The sequence below is a fragment of the Rattus norvegicus genome, chromosome 2, assembly GCF_021556685.1.
Source record: "Rattus norvegicus strain SHRSP/BbbUtx chromosome 2, alternate assembly SHRSP_T2T, whole genome shotgun sequence".
Taxonomy (NCBI): Eukaryota; Metazoa; Chordata; class Mammalia; order Rodentia; family Muridae; genus Rattus; species Rattus norvegicus.
The window spans coordinates 89,484,267-89,509,929 of record NC_141535.1 but is presented as its reverse complement, the minus strand read 5'-3'; positions in this window follow the sequence as shown (position 1 = coordinate 89,509,929).

Below are 25,663 nucleotides of genomic sequence, written 5' to 3'. Positions count from 1 at the left end.
TACATGGAGTGGAAGAATCCATTTTTTTTCTAAAAGTTTAGGTCTTCATAAGACAACCATGCTCTTGTAGACAGACAAAGATCCAGGAATATGTAGACAGCACAAATTGTCCTTGATTTTGGGAAGGAAAAGACACAAAATCAAGTGGAAAGAGAAGAGAGACCAAGCTGAGAAGAAACTGTGAAGTGGTTGAATGGCAATAAATACATCTGGAACTAATTTTTAAAACAGGGAAAAAGAGGTGATTTTATTTAATTTTTCAAAAACTACACTGGCATAGACACCATAATGACCTTAGTCTAACAGCTACGACTTAGTCTTTCATCATATCAAGCAATGTTTATAAAAATTTCAGTCCTTACACTGAGGACTTTTGATCTGGTTATAGCTACTGGAATGAAAACATAAATGATGTTTGTGATGTAGGTCAAGGGGAATTATGTTCCTCATTCATAAGTACTTCTCACCCTGGATAACTTACTCATCTCAAATTGGCTTTGAACTTGGAAGGATATATACATTATGCTAACAGTTTGCACTTATTCACTAAATTGATAGCAATAATAATATATTAGATTTGAAGCATGATATGTATCTTATAACATGAACAAACCTTGCAGGTAGAAAAAGTTATCACAACAAAATACTCAATTATCTTTTCTTTTTTCAGAAAATGTTACAAAACACCCAATCTACTTCTCAGTGATTATAAAAGTATTGAGGTTTTGAATTCATTACTCTCAGCTTTAACAATTAAATTGTTAGTTACCTAGCAATAGGGAAACAATGCCTTTTTCAGACACCAGAGGTTACAAGAGCCAAGTATGGGTTAACTATTTTCTATTTGATGATCAGTGGCATCCAATCCATTGTTCGTTGTTATCCCACAGAACTTGATGGTGAACTCTGTTGCTGAAGACACCACATACTAGAGTTATAAGACATTGAGAAATCAAACTGGTGCCACCTTAAAATGTCCTTCCTACTGGCTACTATTCATACTACTGGAAGGTACTGTGTATGATATGAAGAAAATTAATCAACTGTCTATCACCTCTGTGAATCCTATGAGCAGCAAAAAAAAAAGCCTTAGAAGATATATTCACTGGTATGACAGCAGTACATGTGTTATGGGAGTAGACAAACCATTTTTGATTGGATTTAAGGCACAGGTTGGTTTGAGTTAGGCCATTTGTATCACAGTAATAGAAACCCAAACTAAGATAATATACGTACATAGAAGGATCTTATGCCTGATCTCCAACTTTTTTATTGTTGTTTAAAACCGTCCCATCATATTTTATTATAAGGCAAAATCAGTAATGAGTTACCTATCGTTGAATAGTTGACTAATTGGCTCCCATCGCCTCCCCTTCCCCAAATATTGCAGGCTATTTCCCTCCAACACTCAACAGTATGGCCTTATTGTTGGAGACATCAGGCTTATCTCTTAGAAAATGTAGAAATATAGCTATTCTCCACCTGGAAGTTTCACTCATTGACTAGCACTCATAGTGTTAGAAAATGTAAATACTACCAGGGGAAAAACTATTCATCAGTGTTACCCACATTTGAAATCTGGGAGCTACAATAGTAAACTCCCTGACTGATAAACCTTCTGATAGGGTTGTATATTGCAGGCATAACCAACCAACTTGTTATTTTTTTTAATTGGATTTAAAGCCCAATACAAGAGTTGAAAATTGACGCTGCCAATGAGGTCAAGAACCTGTTCTGAACCTGAGACTAAATAGTTGTATGTCTTATAGGGAAAACTCCATTAATCTTATTCTGCCAAAATTAATAGAAATAAAATGACTCCTAATGGCATATTACTATGGCAATAGATCAATGCATTATTCAACACTCATCAGAGAAGATTCTTTTAGCAGTAGATGGCAATCAACACAGAAACACAGAAAAAGACACTGTTCGTGTTCTATCCCAAATGGGATTCCTTTATTAAGACTCTTTTTTCAAGGCTCAGGATCTATGTGAAAGGGGAGACTGAAAGATTGTAAGATCCACAGGAGGTGGTTGACCTAGGAAAACAGTAGATGTACTATAAACTTGGAGACTCTGATGATACACAAAAGGCCTGTGCAAGCTCAAGTCAGACAAAATTGCACAATGGAGAATACAAAGTAAGGAATAAGTCCTACCATTACCTCAGTAGCTCTTGGTAATGAATAGTTGTTGGGAGAAGATCAACTAGATTTTTTCCCCAATGCAGTGACATCTGTTGCATCAACCACATCCCAAAGCAGGAGTCATTCTCAGAAGTAGTCATACAACACAAAATGAACTTAAATTATTTTTCTAAAAGGGAAGCAAGGGAGCATAAACATAGAATAGGAAGGAGATAGAGGATCTGGAAAAAGTCTGTGTGGGAGTAATGAATAGGTCCAAAATGATTAAAGAGTAAATAAAAATATTAATAAAATTATCAGATTTTGTGATACTATTTATATAATTTATTTCTTTTTTGTTTAATCATTTTTTTTTATAGTCCAGACTCCATTCCCACCTGGCCTACCCTCTGACGGTTCCAAATCCCATAGCTTCACCCTCATATCCCCAAGGATGTTCCCAACCCCACATAATTTATTTCTTTATCAAAAAAGTTTTCTGTCAACAGAACTAGAGTTTTAATATTGAAAAATAGCAGGAAGAAGAAAAGCACAATTTTATACACAAATAGTCCCCATGACTAGGAAAAGGATGGAAAAGATGCTACTGCTGCTGAAAAGGGAGTAGAGTATATGTAAGAAGAAGAAAAGTGTATTTTCATCTAAAGAAGGTAGGAGAGAATTTGCTTCTGTTTAAAGAAAGATAAAAAAATGAAACAAAACAAACAACAACAAAACACAAGATGGAGAAATAAAATAAGTAAAGAAATATTCATCATAACTTGTGGCTGCTTCTCCAGGCTTCCAAATCATACTACACCAAAACTGTAGAGGCAATATGACCCTCCTCAGAAACTTAGATTTACATTTTTCTAGAATTATTTTTATTAGATTTCTTTGTATTTACAATTCAAATGTTATCCCCTTTCCCAGTTTCCCATCCATAAGCCCCTATCCCATCCCTACTTCCCAAGCTTCTATGATGGTGCTCTCCCACACACCCAGCCCTTCCTGTCATCCTACCCTGGCATTCCCCTACACTAGGGCATCAACCCTTGGCAGGAACAAGGGCTTCTCAGTCAAGTGATTCCCAAAAAAGACTTCCTCTACTAAAAATGCATCTGGAGCCATTTGTACACTCTGAATAGTAGTTTAGTCCCCTGGAAGCTCTGGTTGGTTGGTATTGTTGTTCTTATGGGGTTGCAAACCCCTTTAGATCCTTTAATCCCTTCTCTAACTCCTCCATTGGGGTCCCCATTCTCAATTCAATGGTTGGTTGTGAGCATCTGCTTCTGTATTTGTCATGCTCTGGCAGAGTTTCTCAGGAGGAGCCATACCTGGCTCCTTTAAGCTTGAAATTCATGGCATCAGTTTGGTGGCTGTATGTATAAGGACTGGATTCCCACATGGAGTGGTTTGTGGAAAGCCTTTCAGTCTCTGCTCAAAACTTTGTCTCCATATTTCTTCCTGTGAATGTTTTTGTTTTCACTTTTAAGAAGGACTGAATCAACCATTATTTGGTCTTCCAACTTTTTGAGCTTCATGTGATCTATGAATTACATCTCGGGCAATCCAAGCTTTTGAGCTAATATCAACTTATCAGTGAGTGTGTACCACGTGTGTTTTTTTGTGTTTGGGTTATCTCACTCAGGATGATATTTCACAGTTCTATCCATTTGCCTATGAATTTCATGAAGTCATTGTTTTTATTAGCTAAGTTGTGCTCCGTTGTGTAAATGTAGCACATTTTCTGTATCCATTCCTCTGTTGAAGGGCATCTGGGTTCTTTCCAGCTTCTGGCTATTATAAATAAGGCTGCTACACACATAGTGGAGCATTTACCCTTGTTATATGGTGGAGCACCTTTTGGTATATACCCAGGAGTGTTATAACTGGGTCCTCATGTAGTACAATGTCCAATTTTCTGAAGACCCTCCAGACTGATTTTCAGAGTGGTTGTACCAGCTTGCAATCCAAAACCAAGGACCAAGAACACATCAAAAGAATCATCCATCATGATCAAGTAGGCCTCACCCTAGGGATGCAGGGATGATTCAATATATGGAAATCCATCAACGTAATCCACTATATAAACAAACTCAAAGAAAATACACATGATCATATCATTAGATGCTAAGAAAACATTTGATAAAATTCAACACCCTTTTATGTTAAAAGTCTTGGAAAGATCAGGAATTCAAGGCCCATATCTAAACATAGTAAGAGCAATGTACAGCAAACCAGTAGCCAACATCAAACTAAATGGAGAGAAAATTGCAACAATCCCACTAAAATCAGGGACTAGACAACGCTTTCCTCTCTCTCTCTTGCTACCTACATGAAGTCCCAGCCACAGCAATCAGACAGCAAAAGGAGGTCAAAGGGATACAACTTGCAAAGAAAGAAGTCAAAATATCATTATTTGCAGATGATATGATAGTATACATAAATGAACCCAAAAAAATCTAACAGAGAACTCCTAAACCTGACAAACAACTTCAGAAAAGTGGTGGGATATAAAATTAACTCAAATGAATCAGTAGTCTTCTTTTACTCAAAGGATAAAGAGGCTGAAAAAGAAATTAGTGAAACAATACCCTTCACAATAGTCACAAATCATATAAAATACCTTGGTGTGACTCTAATCAAGCAAGTGAAAGATCTGTATGACAAGAATTTCAAGTCTCTGAAAAAAAGAATGAAGATCTCAGAAGATGGAAAGATCTCCCATACTCACAGATCGGCAGGATAAATATTGTAAAAATGGCCATCTTGCTGAAAGCAATATACAGATTTAATGCAATCCCTATCAAAACTCCAACTCAATTCTTCATAGAGTTAGAAAAAGCAATCTGCAAATTCATTTGGAAAAACAAAAAACCAGTATAGTGAAAACTATTCTCAACAATAAAAGAACTTCTGGGTGAATCACCATCCTGGACTTCAAGCTGTATTACAGAGCAATAGTGATAAAAACTGTATGGTATTGGTATAGGGACAGGCAGGTGAATCAGTAGAATAGAATTGAAGACGGAGAAATGAACCCACAAACCTATAGTCACTTGATCTTTGACAAAGGAGCTAAAACCATCCAATGGAAAATAGAGCATTGTCAACAAATGGTGCTGGTTCAACTAGAAGTCAGCATGTAGAAGAATGCAAACCAACCTATACTTATTGCCCTGTGCAAAGTTCAAGTTGACCAAGTACCTCCACATAAAACCAGATACACTTAAACTAATAGGAAAAAAAAAGTGTGGAAGAGCCTCAAACACATGTGCACCAGGGAAATGTCCTAAAAATGACACCAGTGGCTTATGCTTTAAGGTCAAGAATCGACACACAAGACTTCACAAAATTGCAAAGCTTCTCTAAGGCAAAGTACTGTCTTTAGGACAAAACAGCACCAACAGATTGGCAGAAGATCTTTATCAATCCTATATCTGATAGAGCCCTAATATCCAATATATACAAAGAACTCAAGAAGTTAGACTCCAGAGAATCAAATAACTCTATTAAAACTGGGGTACAGAACTACACAAAGAATTCTAAACTGACTAATATCGAATGGCTGAGAAGCACCTAAAGAAATGTTCAACATCCTTAGTCATCAGTGAAATGCAAATCAAAACAACTCTGAGATTCTACCTCATACCAGTCAGAATGGCTAAGATAAAAATCTCAGGTGACAACAGATGCTGGTGAGGATGTGGAAAAGGAGGAATAATCTTTTTTAAAGAAGAAGGTGTTTTTGAAGATTAGATTATAGATAAAAAGATTATTTTACAACATGTCCATGAGAAATCACTTTGTTATAATGTAAGAAGCTAATTTTTGCTACATACTAAACTTTCTGGGTGGGAGAACTCAAAAGCTATCGAGGAATTTTAATCCAGCAACATTGATGCTCTGGCAAGGGATCACATATCTCACTAGAATTTAATGCCTCTGGCTGGAATATAGACATGTACTTAATAAACACCTTTAATCCCAAACAATGACATCCAGCTGAGGGTCAAATCATTAGAGAATGATTTGACAGAAAAAGTTAGAGACAGGATATGCCCAACTTTCACAAGAATAGACAGGAAAGAGAGGCTACTTAAGGAGCTGTGAGGGAGAAAGAATAATTCAGTTGTATTCAGTTCAATTGTGTTCAGCATGGTTCAGTTCATGGAGTTCAGAGGTTGTCTTCTCAATCAATGCAATTCAGTCAGCAGCCATGAGAAAGCAAGATGACTTAGTGAGTTTGGAAAGGAGTTTAAGCTCGAACAGCTAAACTGAACGAGCCAGCCAGAGTTCAGAAAGAGCTAGAAAGAATGAGTTTATTCAACAGTAACTCACAGAGGCTGAAATATTTTAGGCCTATGTTAGTGGTAAGAAGTTGGAAGCTGAAGTCTTCAAGGTTAGGACTTGGAAAAGATTGGATTGTATGGAGGCTAGAAGCTTCCAGGTCTAGGGCTAGGGTAAGTTAGATAGAAATGCTCTGTGCAAGCTATGTATTCATAAAGCATGGCTACAGCTCTCCTCTCATCCCCTCTTAAGAAAATAAAAGCAGAATTTTCATTTACAAAATACTATAAACATTATCAATCATTTTGACTTTTGCTGTTGCATGGAACTTATAAAAAACATGTTGTAGTATAGATCCTGTCTTATTGGTTATTAAAAGTTCTCATTTGTCTGTTTTACTGAATTAATCTATAGTTGAGATATGAATAGAATAGATTAGGATGTGTTAGTCACTGTTGACATAGAGATGAAAGTAAGGGATCCCTTGGAAAGCTTACAGTTAAATCTTTCGGGGTATAAGTGAACACATGAGAGTTTCAGAAAAGGACTTCTATTTGTTACATTATACTAGAAAAGGGAGTGGGAGAATTGGGCAAAAGAGAAAGGGAAGCTAACATTTATTGACAACTTATATGTTTCATGCATTACTCAATTTGGACTAAATGCAATATTACCATTGAAAATTTTTGTTGTTGTTATTACTGAATTCTTACCTTTGATGAACAAAATATGTTGTTATTATCTTATCACAGGCAGGATTCATGCTAGAAATAAAATGTCACAGTTAGTGTAAGCCTTGATCACCTGCCACAGTAGTGTTTGTAAGGTTTCTCTACCACAAAATCACATTTTCCCCACGTTTCTAGAGTAGACCCTTTAAAGGGAAGACACTGTGAAGCTGTATTTCAGTAATGAATCTCCTTTCCACTCGATGGGGATAGTTAATCTATATTCGTTTTCTTTAGTCACGTGTGATAGTACAAACCAATAATCCAACACTCAAGAAACAGAGGCAGGAAAACTGGAAAATCCTTGAGGTCAGTCTATGTCACAGAGCAAACTCCTAGTAGAAACCAGGCCAAATAGAACAAAGAAGAAGACATTACTGGAAACTGAGTTCAGAATGCTGTTTGGATGATTGTCTTGTGAAAGTCTTGTCATGATTCCTCTGTCACACAGCAGAAGCCTCAGGTTCTCTTCACGTTTTAAGGTTATGCCACACTTCAGATATTGGTACTTTGAGTTGTAATCCATTTTCAATGTTTGTGCCATTTGAAGGACTTCATTCAGTTTCCTGCCTTATGTTGGTATTTGGTTGCTGCTAGCATAGACCTTTCCCCTGTTGGAAGAGAAGTCTCAATCTGCCCACTGAGGATAAGGAAATGATGAGAATAACATACTTGGATGAAACAAGTCACTGACTTCAAAGATGCCTCAGTCACAACAGTCATAGCTGAATTTTCTGCATCCATTGCTGCTGTGCCCCTACCTTCAACTAAGGCTACCATTTTCACCACCAGCACAGCACATACCCTCCCTGGCAGTGCTTTTTTCCCTTACCAGAAACCCATACGCTCTCGGTTTTCTTTCTAAATTTATGGGCACATCATCAACCCCCTCCATTTGATTTCTGTGTCCTCAATTTCTCCAGCCCTGTCCTAAGCTCTACGAGTCCTAAATTGAACAATTCAATGTCACATTGTCCAACTTCTTGACTTGAGTGTTTTCCTCTGCCCTATATTTTAATAACAAATATTTGTTATGAAAGCTCTCCAGATTATACCATTAGTCCCTATAGCATGCATTCTATGCATGATATTATATATTAAAATTTGGAAAAGAAAAAAAAGCCTTTTATTTATTAGTACTGCTCAAACATCAGAAACAAACCTGAAAGAATAAACATGTATAAACATGTATAAATAAAACAGTTGGAATCACACAAGTATTCTAATATTTTCTTAACCCTGCTGTTTCTGGTACATGTAAATTCTTTGGAAGAAATTTATTAAAGTCTACTGAAAATGCAGAAAAGTAAATTCCAAAAGTTACCATTAATATAATATCTACAATGAGAAAACATTGATCATAATCTAACAGCAACTCTGGAGAAGTCGCCCATTAAAACACAATGCTTCATGTATTCTCAGGGGTGCAATGCTTTCAAATTCGAGTAGCGAATGTGAGATGATGAGGAGCAGTGCTTCATTTCATGAGGACTGACTTATAATCAAGGTGCACCAAGCACAGAAAACTCTAAGACATATTCTTCAGAGTAAAGTGCACTGCGGGCTTGCTTACCTATGCTTTGGGAATGTCCAGAGCAATGTGGAAATCACTTGCAATGTACAGGTAATGGACTCTCTGTATCAGAGACTGATGTTTGTTACCTATCAGAGGACCCTTTAAGAATGGGTTTGGCTATTAACAGTTACTGTATTTTATACCAAGAGCAGTATGCAAGGCTTCTTAAGACATGAGAATACAAGCAGTGGGAAACTATGCATCCTGAAGGTGGGTTTCAAGGCTTGGCCACTGTACTGAGTTCTTTATCATGCGGTGCTCCAGCCTTCCCACAGAATGATGTTCTCTCCACCTCTTTTCACATTTCTTCTCCAGGAATTCAACCACTTTTAAAACATTTTTAATACAATATAATTTCTATGTACAAAACTTTACCAAACTATTTCATTTAAAAGTCATGTGTTCCTCCAGAACCTGCCCACACATTCCATACAATCACACAAATACGTATACATAAATAAAAGTATTCTTTAAAAAAAAAAGCAGTCAGGGGCTGGAGAGATAGCTTAGCAGTTACTCTTCCAAAGGTCCTGAGTTTAATTCCCAGCAACCATAGGGTGTCTCACAGTCATCTGTAATGGGATCTGATGCCTTCTTCTGATGTGCCTGCAGTGTACTCACATATATAAATATAATCTTTAAAAAAAACAAAAACAAAAATGAAGGTCATGTGTGTTATAGTTAGAAGGAAGGAGTTTGATCAAAGTTCAGAATATATGTAAATGAAAATATTCTGATGAATTCCATTACTATGAACAATGAATATACACCAAAATATTAACATCAAAAGGAGATAAAATTACTCAAGAATTTTTTAAAAACTATGGGAATCAATCTCTACATTTGATTATTTAATCATATAAGTTAAAAAAAAGCAGAGTCAACTTGCTTTAGTAGCGTTTTTTAGGCAGAAATTCTCTTTGTAAAGTGTAGAATCATAACACAACAAGTTGGTGCTTTCTTTTCTACCTACTTCCTGAGGCTAACCTCTACCACTTTCCATTTTCATGCCCCTTAGAGAGTTTTCATATGTATGTGAGGGGAATAAATATAATGTACTCTTCTGCCCAGAGTACATAGAATTTTTTTTCAAAATTTAAAAATAGTCTTTTATTAAAAATAGATTTATTTTGCATCTAATATATCCTGATACAGTTTTCACTTTCCCTACTTCTCCTAGTTTCTCCCCACCTCCTCTCTCACACAGATTCACCCTTTCTGTATCTCATTAGAAAGAAAACAGACCTCTAAGGGATAATAATCAAATAAGATTATACAAAAGCAAACACATATGACCAGAATGAAACAAACAAACAGAACAAAAAGACCCCCATGAAAAGGCATCAAAAAGCAGTATAGATGCAGAGACCAACTCAAACCCACTTTCAGAAATCCCATAACACACGCACACACACACACAAATACACACACACAAACACACACATGCGCACACACACAGAAACACACAGAAACACACACACAGAAACACACACACACACACACACACACACACACAGACACACACACACAAACACACACCAAACAAACAACAACAATAGGATGTCAGAATATTCAATGTATGGTTTTTGGTTTTTGGTTTTTGTGTATTTGGGTTTTTTGTTTGGTTTTTGGGTTTTTGTTTTTTTGTTTTTGTATAAAAAGGAGAGAAACACGTGTTTACAATAAAAGAAAAAGCACTTACCGGACATAATGAGACAAGTAACTTCTAAAATGCCATTGAGTTCATATTCTGTTGGACATCTCCTGTCCACTGGTGGGCATGTAGCCTAACATTAAGTGTTTGCTTCTCCGTGCTGGTGTAGATTCTTCTGGACTTTGGATACACTGCCCCAGTCTTTCTGAGTTCACGTGTGTATTGAACCATTTGATTTCAAGGCCCTTGTCTCCTTAGTGTCCTCCATCTCCTCTCACTCCTACACCCTTTTCTACCTCTTTCTTTGTAGTGTTCCCTGAGCTCCGAAGGAAAGGATTTGATGGGGACACCTTATGACTGAGTGTTGCAAAGCCTGTCACTCTGCATATTTCCTAGATATAGGCCTCTGTATTTGTTCCTATCTGTTGCATGAAGAATGTTTTCTAGTGATGACTGAGGAAGCCACTGATATCATTAGGAGTCATCGTCTGCTGCTTTCAGCTTACACCCGTAAGAATGGCTACAATCAATAAAACAAGTGACAGCTAATGTTAAAGAAAACTCACAGCTGAGGAATGCCGAATGGCTGAGAAACACCTAAAGAAATGTTCAACATCTTTAGTCATAAGGGAAATGCAAATCAAAACAACCCTGAGATTTCACCTCACACCAGTGAGAATGGCTAAGATCAAAAACTCAGGTGACAGCAGATGCTGGCGAGGATGTGGAGAAAGAGGAAGACTCCTCCATTGTTGGTGGGATTGCAGACTGGTAAAACCATTCTGGAAATCAGTCTGGAGGTTCCTCAGAAAATTGGACATTGAACTGCCTGAGGATCCAGCTATACCTCTCTTGGTCATATACCCAAAAGATGCCTCAACATATAAAAGAGACACGTGCTCCACTATGTTCATCGCAGCCTTATTTATAATAGCCAGAAACTGGAAAGAACCCAGATGCCCTTCAACAGAGGAATGGATACAGAAAATGTGGTACATCTACACAATGGAATATTACTCAGCTATCAAAAACAACGAGTTTATGAAATTCGTAGGCAAATGGTTGGAACTGGAAAATATCATCCTGAGTGAGCTAACCCAATCACAGAAAGACATACATGGTATGCACTCATTGATAAGTGGCTATTAGCCCAAATGCTTGAATTACCCTAGATCCCTAGAACAAACGAAACTCAAGACAGATGATCAAAATGTGAATGCTTCACTCCTTCTTTAAATGAGGAAAAAGAATACCCTTGGCTGGGAAGGGAGAGGCAAAGATTAAAACAGAGACTGAAGGAACACCCATTCAGAGCCTGCCCCACAGGTGGCCCATACATATACAGCCACCCAATTGGACAAGATGGATGAAGCAAAGAAGTGCAGACCGACAGGAGCCGGATGTAGATCGCTCCTGAGAGACACAGCCAGAATACAGCAAATACAGAGGTGAATGCCAGCAGCAAACCCCTGAACTGAGAATAGGTCCCCCGTTGAAGGAATCAGAGAAAGAACTGGAAGAGCTTGAAGGGGCTCGAGACCCCAAAAGTACAACAATGTCAATCAACCAGAACTTCCAGGGACTAAGCCACTACCTAAAGACTATACATGGACTGACCCTGGACTCTGACCCCATAGGTAGCAATGAATATCCTAGTAAGAGCACCAGTGGAAGGGGAAGCCCTGGGTCCTGCTAAGACTGAACCTCCAGTGAACTAGACTATGGGGGGAGGGCGGCAATGGGGGGAGGGTTGGGAGGGGGACACCCATAAGGAAGGGGAGGGGGGAGGGGGATGTTTGCCCGGAAACCGGGAAAGGGAATAACACTTGAAATGTATATAAGAAATACTCAAGTTAATAAAAAAAAAAACTATTTCCCTAAAAAAAAAAGAAAGAAAGAAAACGTGGGGTAAGGGAAAATGTGGGGTAAGGGAAACACTCATCCATTGCTGATATGGCTGCAGATTTGGATAGCCACTATGGAAAAAATCAGTGTGGCCATTCCTTAAAGTGGAAATTGATCTACCTCAGAATTTAGCTAATCTACTCTGTATCGCTCTTAGGGTTTTACCCAAAGAAGGCTTCATCTTATCACAGACATTCTTGTTCAACCATATCTATTGCTGATTTATTCTTAATAGCTAGAACTTGGAAACAATCAACGTAGTTCCAATTTGCATTTATCTGATGACTAAGGATGGTGAACATCTCTTTAAGTGTTCCTTTACACACTGAGTTTCCTCTTGTGGATTCTCTGGTTACGTCTGTATCATCTTTTTAAATTTGGATTGTTTGGTTTTTTGCTATCTAGTATTTTTAGCACTTTATATATTTTGTGTATTAACCCTTTATTGTATGTGTAGTTGGAGAAAAATTCTTTCTGTAGGTTGTTGCTTTATCTAAATGATAATGTTTTTGTTTTGTTTTGCCATACAGAAACGTTTTAGTTTCACGAGGTCCCAGTCTTGAATCCATTTTATAGTTATGTGTTTATACATACAAACTAAGGCTGCCTCTTACACATTAGTGTAACCTCAAACAAATTATGGTTACAACTTTAGGGAAAAAAACACAAAAATTTCTTGTCATTGACATTCTGAGATGAGTTTCTTACTCCATTGTGAGCATATGATCTTTTAAAAATTCACCAATACAATTTACACTATACATTTTTCCTGCACTCTTACATAACTATTCTTTAGCATCTTAATACAAGCTATATGAAAAATACAATAAGTCATAAACATTAACCTAGTATAATAAATATAGATATTTTATTTAATACATGGATGACATAATATGAAATATTTGAATGACACATCAACCTAAATGGTACTTTTCAATTGGTCTGAAATTTTTACTTGAGGGAAAGATAAGTATTTTTTTAGACATTAGTTTTGTTATTTCTTCATAAGATGGCAAAATTTGTAATTACAGTTTTGCAGTCATAGTCAAATTTCACCTAAATACGTTGCCAATTAGTTTCTCTTGACAGGACGTGTTTGTCTCATGATGAATAAACATCATATTTAAGAGGAGATTTACTTGTTCAAGAAAATTATGTAAGCATTTATATTTTAATTACGTTATTCCCATCACCAATTTTACACTGTGTCTATGACAGCGTCTTAACATGTGAATAGCATTAGTGTTTGCAAATATCCCAGGTGTAATTGCATAACACGAATATTCTGTTTTTGAATCTTCCTTTCAAGAAGTGATCTGAGGAACCTACTCATTTTGCGTTGATTTTATATTGTTTCCTGCAGGTTGAATTTAAACTGACTATGAGTATCTTATAAACTTGAAGAATATGCTGCCTTTCTGTTGAGATAAGAGATAGGCACCAGGAAAGAAAGGAATACATGAATATCAATGTGGTTTACCATGACTTCCATTTCTCATTCAGAATTCAGCAGGAATAAAGCAGCGAGCATTACAAAGAAAGGCCACATAGTCTTGGTCATTTCTATCTCAAATTTATATAAAAATAACTTTTTTCTAAAAATTAATCAGTATAAATTTTATATCATGCATTTCTGTAAACAGTGTAGTTTGCCACATAATTTTCATTAGTAATACCTTTATTATTTCCTATAATGCAAAGTTAAAAAAAACAGAAAATTAATAGGAAAATATTCAAATGTCCACTTAATATCTTATATACTCATTCCTATTTCATTTGATTTTGAAAAATGCTTATGTATTTTTTCTGAATATTTTTTGCCTTTCTTTTCTTGTATTTCATGCACTGCTTAGATCATCAGCCCTTAACTGAATAGGTAAATATCGAGTGGTGCCATTACAATTCTTGATCCCTCTCTTTCTCAAATGATAGTAAACACGGTCATTATTCCACCGGTTCTCTTACATACCGAAATTTTTCCTGCCTGGAAGCAATGATTTTGGTGCTAACATAGAAGGAGGCATGATGTAAATATCATAAAGGATGCATACAAGACACGACTGACATGTTGAGATGTGCCTATTTGGGAAGAGGAGAGGGTGGGGCTCAACTGTGTTAGAGGACATTGTAGCCTCAGGAGTCATCACTGTTGCTTTTAACTGAAGCTGGGGAGCAAAAATCATCTGATTTTGATAGGGCTCTAAAGTTTTGTTAATGAGTATTAAATGCTCCTACATATGATTTCTTTTAATTCAAAATAAATATTCTCTGACCCAAACAAATCTTAGTTTCAACTGCTGATTGTATACACAAAGCTCTATTAAATGCCTTAATGCTTATTCTACGTTAACACTAGAAAGTTTAGGGACATGATTTTACCATGTGCAAACATGGATAAGTCATTTCTACTTTGGATTACTTAGCAGTCCCTTTTTATTCCAATTGAATGAACTGGATCAATTACAAATGTATTTACTCTTTCTTGGCCCTTTATTGTTTTGTTTTATTTAATTTGTTTGTTTTGTTTACCCTTTGAAACCAGCTCTCTTTTTCAGTAGCACAGGTAAGCCTGGAACGTCCCCCGCCCTCGTTCCAGGTGCTGGCATTACAACTGTGTACCACCAAACTAGGCAAATGTTGTATTTCGGAATGCATTTGAAGTTAATTTCACAAGCTGCCCCTATTACTTCCTAAGAAAGACAGTGCATGCCTTGTTATTCATGCTGGCTTTGGTACTGTTTCAATTATCTCATGGTTCAGGGAGTTGTTGGGTTTTAAATGGATACTCCCGCCATGGGAAATGACTGCTGTTTTTCACCATATTTTCTCTTATCATCCACAGATAATTAGTTCTGCCTGACAAAGCCCATCACAAGGGACAACTCCATAGCTTTCATAAGCATCTCTGTAGTGTCTTCCTTATGGCTAATTCTTCCTGAACCTGTTTTAAAATGCTTCACGATAATTACAGTTCCTTATCCCTGCCTACATTAGAAATGTAGACAGTATTAACTGTTCATGTAGCAGCTATCTGTGTTTATCCCTATATTTTTCCTAGATATTTGCACAACAGGAAATGGAGAAAATAAACAGTGCAGCTCAGGCCTCTGACCTCAGCATTGATGTTCATTTCCTACTATTGATGCCCTGAATAATTTATTAATATAACCTAAGTTCCCAAATCCTGCAGCTTCCTTTTTCTTTACATAAATTGGATTTATATGAAGGATAACATCAAAGACCCTTTCCTTTAGGATGACAAAATACTTACAAATTACGAATGAAAGTCTTTAAGTATCAATAAGATAACAATTTAAATTTTTAAGATAGAGTCAAAAATGATATATTTTATATTTATTTAGCAAAACCTTTTCAAGAATACATATGTATGACATAGTCAAATATATTCGTGTGAAACTGTACTTGATATAATCAGGAAAACATGATAATAGAATTTTTCTAGTGAGTGTGATCATCGATCATGTTCTAAATGAAAGTCCCCTTTCATATGTATGACCCAGACTTCAACTCTCTGAGAACTCATTACATTTGGCCCCCTTTTATCCTTAATTCTGGACTGGGGATACATTCGGCCCTGTGCTCCCTCCAGGTAACTCTTCTGCAGAGCTCATCCATCCAAAACACTTTCAACTCACAAAATCTATGCCAATTGCTCTCATGACTCTAAAAGGACAACTGGGAAATTAGTTAAGTTCTTATTACCAACCAAGCAATTCTGTTTGTATATCTTCCTGTCACTGCTAACACAATGTGTCCCCAAACCAGCTTAATAACTTCTCCAGGCATGCTACAACATCAAATCATGACCCAAACTTCTTGATTTTGAAGTAATAATTCTTCTCTTTTTTTAGGATGCAGGTGACATCAAATTATCTTCTCCCCAAACTCCCAAAAATCAGTCCCCAAGTCACTTCAGCTGTCCTCTTAGTCACACTTGTGATGTACTCTAGTGAGCAGGCTAGAGGTCATAATCAGGTATCTCCTAAGTTGTGATGTATTTTAGTGAGGATGCTAGAGGTAATATATTTTTCCATAGTTAAAAATGTCCTTAGATGTACTTCCCACCCATCAGATATTTTTAGGATCATCCTGGTGTTTTTTCCCTGTATCATCTGCCTTATGATAAAATAGTTTCTCTCCCTTGAACACACAGCAACGTGTGTCTCTCCTGAACAAGCCCATTATCTTCTAGAAACTCCCTTGCATTCTTTTTCTGTGCTGTTATCTTGGGGAGGGAACAAAGAGCTGGATACCACACTACAGATGGAGCTAAACTGTGGAATGACGCATGGGAGAATGTAGCACTCTCCAATGGAATGAGGATATTAATAGTAAGTATGCCATATGGTTATAAAGGGTTTAGTAGCCCTTTTTTGGATCCACTCTTGGAATGCCAGGTATATCCAATTATATAATAGATGTTTTTATTTGAGTTTGTCAAACACTGGGATCGTTCTTTACCTGTCCACTCTCTATGTACACTCTTTTGCCATATTTCATCTTCCCTTTCTAAACTTTAGATTTTATTTGACAAATTCTAGCTTTACTGTAGGAGACAATATCCTATGCTGAGAGAAAATAGAGAACTGAAGGCAGAGAGGAATGAAATAAAGCGCTTCCTTGTGTAGAAAACAAAAAATAAAGTGTGATGCATACTAAAGCATGAAGCATCCTTACAACCTCCCAACAGGCACACTGCTAAGAAAAAGCTCCCTTTCTCTAGAGGCAGGCACTGGTCAGAGTAATTGCTTCCTCCTTATATTTGTAGCACTGAATAGTCTATAAAACATTTCATGTCAGCAGCAAGGCTCAATTCTTGGACCATTCACACATCAGGAAAGAAATAAATATATATGTGAATAAATAACTAGAATTAAGAATAATTTTAAAACCATTTAATTTTTATTAGTTATCTGATTGTAAGATCATATCACTGAAGATACTTTAGTCACAGGATGTAGAACAATCAAAATTGCAACTGACCTGGATGCTTCTTCCTTCCTGAATAGCTTTCACAGTAGGAGAAAGAGCTGTGCAAGCTGATTGGGGGAAAAGTCATCAACAGCATAACCCAGCTGTGAACTTGAAAGCTGTGATAACCAGCTTTGGGAGATGGACCTATTCATGCAATAACAGTATGAAAGTTGTGGAATAGCCAACAATGTACTGATTGAATTTAAGGCCTGCTTTACAAGAGGAAACTCCTGGCCAAACAGCCATGGCTAATGATATTATAGTCTCTCTAGGAGAATCTGCTTCTATTACTTTGCTAGACAGGCATGATTCAAACGTTCCTCTAAATACTTATCTTCATGCCTATAGATTAGTGCAGTTCTCGGCTTTTATCTGAGGGGCTTCTTTTTTCAGTGAAAGGTTTTAGTCTAAGTGCAAAGAGGAGGAAAGTAAAAGGTACTCAGTACAGTTAAATAGGGCATCTGTTTATTCCCCAACATGGCTCAGAAAACATTGGATTGTTAGAACCAGAGTTTGGAGACAACCTCTATGAAACAGTGTCAACTGAAGGTGACACAGCTCGTGTGCACATGAACTCACATCATCTTAGTTGGCACAAGACTGAGCTAGTTAACATTAAAGTATGGTTTACTCAGAAACTCAAGCTCTCGCGGTCCCCCAGCTGACTGAAGAGTCGTTAGTAGCTGATAGCTTCTGGAAGAAGAAAACTCATTTTTATATACTTTTATTTTCTTGGGATTATTACTGCATTGTTTCCCCATCCCCTCCCTCTCCTCCATCCAAATCAGCGGTTTTCAACCTTCCTGCTTCTGTGGCCCTTTAAGACAGTTCCTCATGCTATGGTTACCCCAACCATAAAGTTATCTTTGTTTCTACATGTAATTTTGGAATTGGTTGTAGTGTAAATGTCTGTGTCCTAAGTGTCCCCCTGTGAAAGGGTTATGTTAGTGCAGTTCTCAGCCCTTATCAGTTTTAACCACTGTGGGGAAAACCAGTGATCCTCAGGATCGAGGCCCTTCCTAGGTTGCCCATATTTCAATGGATGGCCCCACAAACTCATCCAGGCAAAGCTAATTGGGCTGAGTGGGCCATGGAAAATAAAAGGACAAGGGCTTAGAATGTGTACATGGAGATGGTTTAGGAGGATTGGAAAAAGGGAATTGGGAAATTAATTTAAGCAAAATATGTTATGTGCATATATGACATTCTCAAAGTAGAAATAAAATATGTTTTTGAAAGCTTCACAGTATCATATGATATTGGGCAGGATTCCTTTACAAATAGAAGAAGTAGTAATATAGCTAAGGGAGAGAATGAACCAGTCTCAAAGGCCCAAGACTAATTTTTATAGCATAGGTGAGGGCAAATTTGAACCTTAGCATGGCAGCTACCTGTTCCCCAAAAGACACTAAATGATGCCATTTGATAGTACTATGGATTTTGGATAAGTTAATGGATGGATTGAGGTCAACACTTGGGCAAAACCTTAAAATTGTGATTCTGTTTAAAATCAGTATTGTTTTCATTGACACGGTAATTCTATAATGTACACATTGAAATACCACAGTGTAGCCCCCCCGACCTGCCTCTTTGAGGTGCAGACAGAGTGCAAGACACCCTGAGTCCTGGGCACCACTAAAATGAGCAAGCAAGTGGTAGAGTGATGGGAGATAAAAGGAATCCAACGGTGTGTGGACAATGAAGAGGTAGAACTGGAGACACAGGGTGATTAGGAAGAGCCTTTTATGAATGCTCTGCACTGTTTCTTTCCTGAGGCCATTGTGAGGTTCTGGCCCCTGCTGCTGACAAAGCATCTGGGTCTGCAGTAGCAAGACTGTTGATGTCTGTGGCCCAAGTTACCACCGAAAGCCAAGCAGATATCCCTGGTCCAGACTTCCACCAGTAGCCATGTTGATTTCTCAGGGAGGTACAGCTGCCCTGCCCCTTGTTGACTCTGTCATTGGGTAAGCTGGCTCTGAACCTCACCAGGACAGTACTAGAGAACTGGCCCTGGTAGTGTGAATTCAGGATACTTCACAGGCTGGCCAACTCAGCTATCGCCAAAACACAGATGCAGGGCTTTGAGTTGGCTCATTCCAACATATACCCCATCAACGAACTCCTGGAGACTGTGAAGGGCCCAGTCCTGTAGATCCAAATTGGCATGGCCTCCATGACACAGGGCAACAACAGGGTATCTGAAAGGAGTCCTTATGAGAAGCTAGTATTGGTTGTGTAGCAGAAGCCAGAGCCTTCCAGACGGACCAATGACTCCAGGCAATGAACATTCACAAGTAAAGATGTTTACATGAAAGTATAAACTGTGTGACAAACTGACACACAACAGTTTCCAAGGAAAGATGTTTTTTATTCGTTTATGCATTTGTTTATTTTCTTTTGAGGGGGGTGGTTGCAAGGATGGGGGGTAGATATGGAGGGACAAGAAAATAAATGGGATTGGAGTGCATCATGGAAAATTCACAAAGAACCAATACAAAGTTAAAAAAAGGAATATCACAGTGTATCTCATGCATATAAATGATTATAAATTATCAAATAAAAATAAAAATGTACAATTTTTTGTGAGGGGACAGATTATTGAAATATCTGTATTTTTTAATTGCATTTTAATTTACATTTTAAATATTATCCCATTTCCTGGTTCCCCTCAAGAAACCTGCTATCCCATCCCCCTACTTCTATGAGAGGGTTTTCTCACCCACCCACTTACTCTCTCCCACCTCCCTGCCTTGACATTCCCTACACTGGGACTTTAAGCTTTGACAGGGCCAAGGGCCTCTCCTCCATTTGATGCCCCACAAGGCCATTCTCTGCTATGAAATTGATACTCTTTTCTGTTTTATCTTAGGGAGATTCCATTTATAAATTACTTAGTCAGATTACTCAGTGGATTTTGTATGAAAAGAAAAAAAAACGATCTAATGCTACTTACCACAAACTCCCTCCTATGGAATCGTGAGCTAGCTCTGCCTTAGAGAGGTGCACATAGATTGAAGTCTGAATTTTCGCAATATTTCTCCAGCCTGAATACATGATACCTAAAGCAGAAGGATGTCTGCAGAGCAACATCTCTCAGATTTGCAATTTCTATGAGAATTTCTATCAGAACTGCAAATACCTCTCAACAACTTCAACCACAGTTGACTGTGATCCAGTACATTGGAAGCGCTTCCTGAATATCTGATATTTACAAATGTGTAAATACATGTCAATATCCCAGGCTCACAAAAACTAAACATCCAGGAGTTGGAGCACAGAATAAACAAACAAAAGCAACACTTTTAGAAACGCCTTAACTAACTGGATATTTAATACTAGCTCCTCAACTTTTATGGAATAATGACATAAAACATCTAAAATACATTATAAATTACAAGAACAGGAATTTTAAGAATTTAAGATAAACTTGTATGAGATCTCTGCAATATAATAAAGTTAATATTGTTTTATGAACAAAAGATCAGGAATAAATTTAACCTTTGTGAGGAGACTAATATGACTCATATGCCTGGCACATTTATTCACTGCAAATCACACAGAACATTTTTGTTTTACTAAAAAAGAAATAAGAACTTATGTTTTAAAAATTAGGAAAAAGGAATGTATAAGTAATGAACTGATATTTGCATTGTAATTTAAACTTTTGAGGCTGTTAGCATGTGGTATTTGTACTCCACTTCAGTTTAAAATTTTAAGATTTAAACAAAACACAAACGTGAATACGACTAGCTGATACTGACAACTGGAACTGCCAGCCTCCTTTGAGCACATTGCTTTTTTATTTTTTAAGTCACAAGATGAAAACTTTAGTGACATCTACATTTAAACAGTTATATATTGTAACTTGCCTTTAAACTAGGGTCAAATAGGGTTACTTACATACACACATACAAACATGCATGCATACATACATATATACATATATCACCATTAAACATGTTAAAATGCTCTAAGTAGCAATTCTCCAGCACAATTTTTTTTTCAAAATGATGTGATCTCTGTTTTATTTTGTTTTACTAACTTTTGAAGTTATAGGCAAGTTTTTGGATAAACAAATTGCATATGTTTAGTCTGCTGTCTGTTGAAGGTCTGTTCAGACAATCTATTTTTTTTGTAGTATAATCTTCTTTATTGTATATGTTTTTATTTACATTTCAGATGTTATTCCCTTACCTCACCCAACCACCCACCTCCCCGCCCTGACATTCTCCTACACTGGGGGATTTAGCCTTGGCAGGACCAAGGGCTTCTCCTCCCATTTGTGCCTGACTTGGCCATCTTTTGCTACATGTGCAGCTGAAGCCATAGGTCTGTCCATGTGTAATCTTTGGATGGTGGTATAGTCCCTGGGAGCTCTGGTTGTTTGGTATTGTTGTTCTTATGGGGTTACAAATCCCTTCAGCTCCTTCAATCCTTTCTCTAACTCCTCTAATGGGGACTCCGTTCTCAGTTCAATGATTGGCTGTGAGCATCTGCCTCTGTATTTGTCTTGTTCTGGCAGAGCCTCTCAGGAGACAGCTATATCAGGTTCCTGTTAGCATGCACTTCTTGGCATCTGCAATATTGTCAGGGTTTGGTGACTGTATGTATATGGGCTGGATCCCCAGGTGGGGCAGGATCTGAATGGCCATTCCTTCAGTCTCTGCTCCAAACTTTGTCTCCAAATCTCCTCCTATGCATATTTTTGTTTCTCCTTTCAAGAAGGACTGAAAAATCCACACTGTAGTCTTCCTTCTTGAGCTTCATGTGGTCTGTAGATTGTATCTTAGATAACCTGAGCTTTTGGGCTAATATCCACTTATCAGTGAGTACATACTATGTATTTTTTTTTTGTGTGTGTGATTGGGTTACTTTACTCAGGATGATATTTTCTAGTTCCATCCATTTGCCTATGAATTTCATGAAGTCATTGATCTTAATAGCTAATTTGAGTATTATATTTGAGAGTTAACTGTCATATGAACTGGCTTTTATTGTCTATAAATGTACATTTTAAGTCACATTTAAATCATGTTACAATAGATCATATCTCACACACTAATGAAGTCTTTAGTCTAACTTAAAAATTATGGTTAATTAAGTAAATATACTTAATGCCCATAAAATTTTTGTCTAGTTGAAGATCCTTCATCTATTTCCAGGAAATTAGAGCATAAAACCAGTTTTTAATACTTTCTCTAAAAAACAGCATCTTTACCCATATAAAGAAACCAGTCTTATTTTTCAATTGAGAGCATTACTTTCAATCAAATCCCTTTGTTTTCAGTTCATTATCTTAAATTTAATGTGCTATAATGATTTGATCAAAGGCTTTTAACTTCTTTTTGGCCTTAAATTGTGAATTTTTCATTGCATTTCAAATGACAATAATTACAGATGATAGAACTTGTAAGAAAAGTGTGTCAAGTTAAAAAAATTAACCATTTCATAATATATGTGCTAATGTTAAATTTTGGGACCTCAACACTACTGCATGTGCATATATAAATAAATATATATGTATGTAGGATTTTATATATACATATGTAAATTTAAAGCTTTTGAAAAGCAAAATTATTGAAGTATATCAGTTTTTAAAATAGGTACATCTCAAACAATAATACCCATACATGAATGAATACTTATAACAAATGGAGAGTGCTTTAGTAGAATTTGAAATTGGGCAGGAGTGGGTATGTGCTTATATGTTTAATGTCTGAAACTTTCTTCCTTCCTTCCTTCCTTTCTTCCTTTCTTTCTTTCTTTCTTTCTTTCTGCCAATTGCCCTGCAAGTAGTTCATTATATTTCATTTGAAAAGCCTGTGTTTGATCCCTGCTCTGACTTTCTCTGGAGTATTACATTAATAAAACAACAAATAATTTACTGTCTTGAAGCCAAATACCAAGGTCTGTGAGCTTCTTAGATCTTCACAAATTAGAATAAAGGTATATTTATATGTGTGTACATATATCCATATATATCACCAACTGTACATTTTATTATTTTTTACTGATGATATATTCAAGTATACTGTTAAAAATACATTACCACTGTTCAAATGGAAGTAAAAGTCCAGGAGTAAATATGTCAAAATGTCATTGCCTCAAACACAAATATATTCTAAGTTGTATGGCAAAAACTGAAATGATTTGAATTCTCAGAGAGAATAAACTGAGTAGAGAATATTAGAGGAAATTAAGGATATGAAATCCAAAAGCCTATAAACAAATCACATAAGGTTTCAATGAGATCAGCAAAGGAAGAATAGATTACATATGTGCACATACCACAATGCAGAGTTAAATGCCTTTTCTTGTATTCATACAAAAGCTGTGAATGAGCAAGTGTGGATTATGTAAGTAACCAATCATATTGACAAATAGTTGCAGAACAGATTGCTGCATGGTGTCATATGTAACTTTTGGAAATCCCTTAAGTTCATTCCATGAAAAGGAAAATTAACTTTTAAGTTATAAGGTTCAAATTAATTAAAATCACTCATACATTAAATTTTATGAAAGTAATAGGGCCTCTGCTTGATGGGTATGCAAACATGAGAACCTGATTCTGGGATGCACCTCTTGGATGCTAGAGTTTACAGACTAATCCTTCACTCACAGATCAGCATTACATAATTCTACTAAGTCAATATTCATACCAAGTCATCTCTAAGCTCACATGTTCAAATTAGATTTAGACAAAATCTAAATCTAAATTATTAAGTTAAAACAAGTGAACAAGAAAAACAAGACATGTGAGTAATTCCTAAAATATATTGTGCCTTATAAGGTATTAACGTGATTTTTCTAAGATCTTGGAAAAGATCAGGAAAAAGATGAGATTTTAAGATTTCTCTTTTAGAATAAACTAATTGTGCAATGATATTAGACCACATTGTTTACAACAGTAAATCTATTGAATTTTAGACACAAATAAAGATAACCCTTTCTGGCTTTATTCTCAAAATAAATTTTCAATCTTAAGGTCTCTACCTTTTGTTAACTTGAGCTAGATATGGTCTGTGGAGATTTTAGGCAATGTTCAAACTCATAAAAGCAGCACACTGTAAAGTCTGAATGTTTTTCTAAGATATTTTTGTCACATGTCTGTTTAGGACTCATCTGTGTGACCCAAATCTGTCCAGTGTTTCCACTTGTCTTACATTTCTTAGGTGTCCTGGGGAAAATTTGCAGGCTCTTGGTCTTAAGTTCTCCCTTTTATCATTCTGCTTCCCTCCATTCTCTCCACTTCCTCCCTTTCCTTATCATTGGCACACTCCAGCATTCACTGTGCTCTTCAGTCCCAAGGCACAGGTTCTTTTTTATTATTATTATTATTATTAACTTGAGTATTTCTTATTTACATTTCGAGTGTTATTCCCTTTCCCAGTTTCCGGGCAAACATCCCCCTAATCCCTCCCCCTCCCCTTCTTTTTGGGTGTTCCCCTCCCCATCCTCCCCCCATTGCCGCCCTTCCCCCAACAATCTAGTTCACTGGGGGTTCAGTCTTAGCAGGACCCAGGGCTTCCCCTTCCACTGGTGCTCTTACTAGGATATTCATTGCTACCTATGAGGTTGGAGCCCAGGGTCAGTCCATGTATAGTCTTTGTGTAGTGGCTTAGTCCCTGGAAGCTCTGGTTGCTTGGCATTGTTGTTCATAAGGGGTCTCGAGCCCCTTCGAGCTCTTCCAGTTCTTTCTCTGATTCCTTCAACGGGGGTCCTATTCTCAGTTCAGTGGTTTGCTGCTGGCATTCGCCTCTGTATTTGCTGTATTCTGGCTGAGTCTCTCAGGAGAGATCTACATCCGGCTCCTGTCTGTCTGCACTTCTTTGCTTCATCCATCTTGTCTAATTGGGTGGCTGTATATGTATGGGCCACATGTGGGGCAGGCTCTGAATGGGTGTTCCTTCTGTGTCTGTTTTAGTCTTTGCCAAGGCACAGGTTCTTTGCTAGATGACTTGTTTGCTCATGTGTTTTCAGAAGAAGGGAAGCTTCCCAGAAAGCCTTGCACAGCCCCGAGCAGCTCCTGCTTAAAGCTCTTTATGTGTGTAACAGCATAGGACAACATGGCTCCTATGACAATAAGGAATCCTAGTCTATGCCTGGAACTATTGAAAGTTCCTAACTCCACAGCACTCCGTGGGGTTTATTATCTCTTTGTTTACTAGATGAGAAAATTGAAGCAAAGAGAGATTAGTGTGAATTTGTCAGATACTAAGGATCAGGTCAAGTGTATTATGCTAGCCATCAGATTACACTGCCTTGTAGAAGTGAGTTTGAGCTCCATCGTGAGGCCTTTTTGTTTCCCCAATGAGTCTCACTGTCTTCATCTTTAGAGTGAAATGGTTGGTGATAAAACTTAACTATGATGCTGTTCACAGTT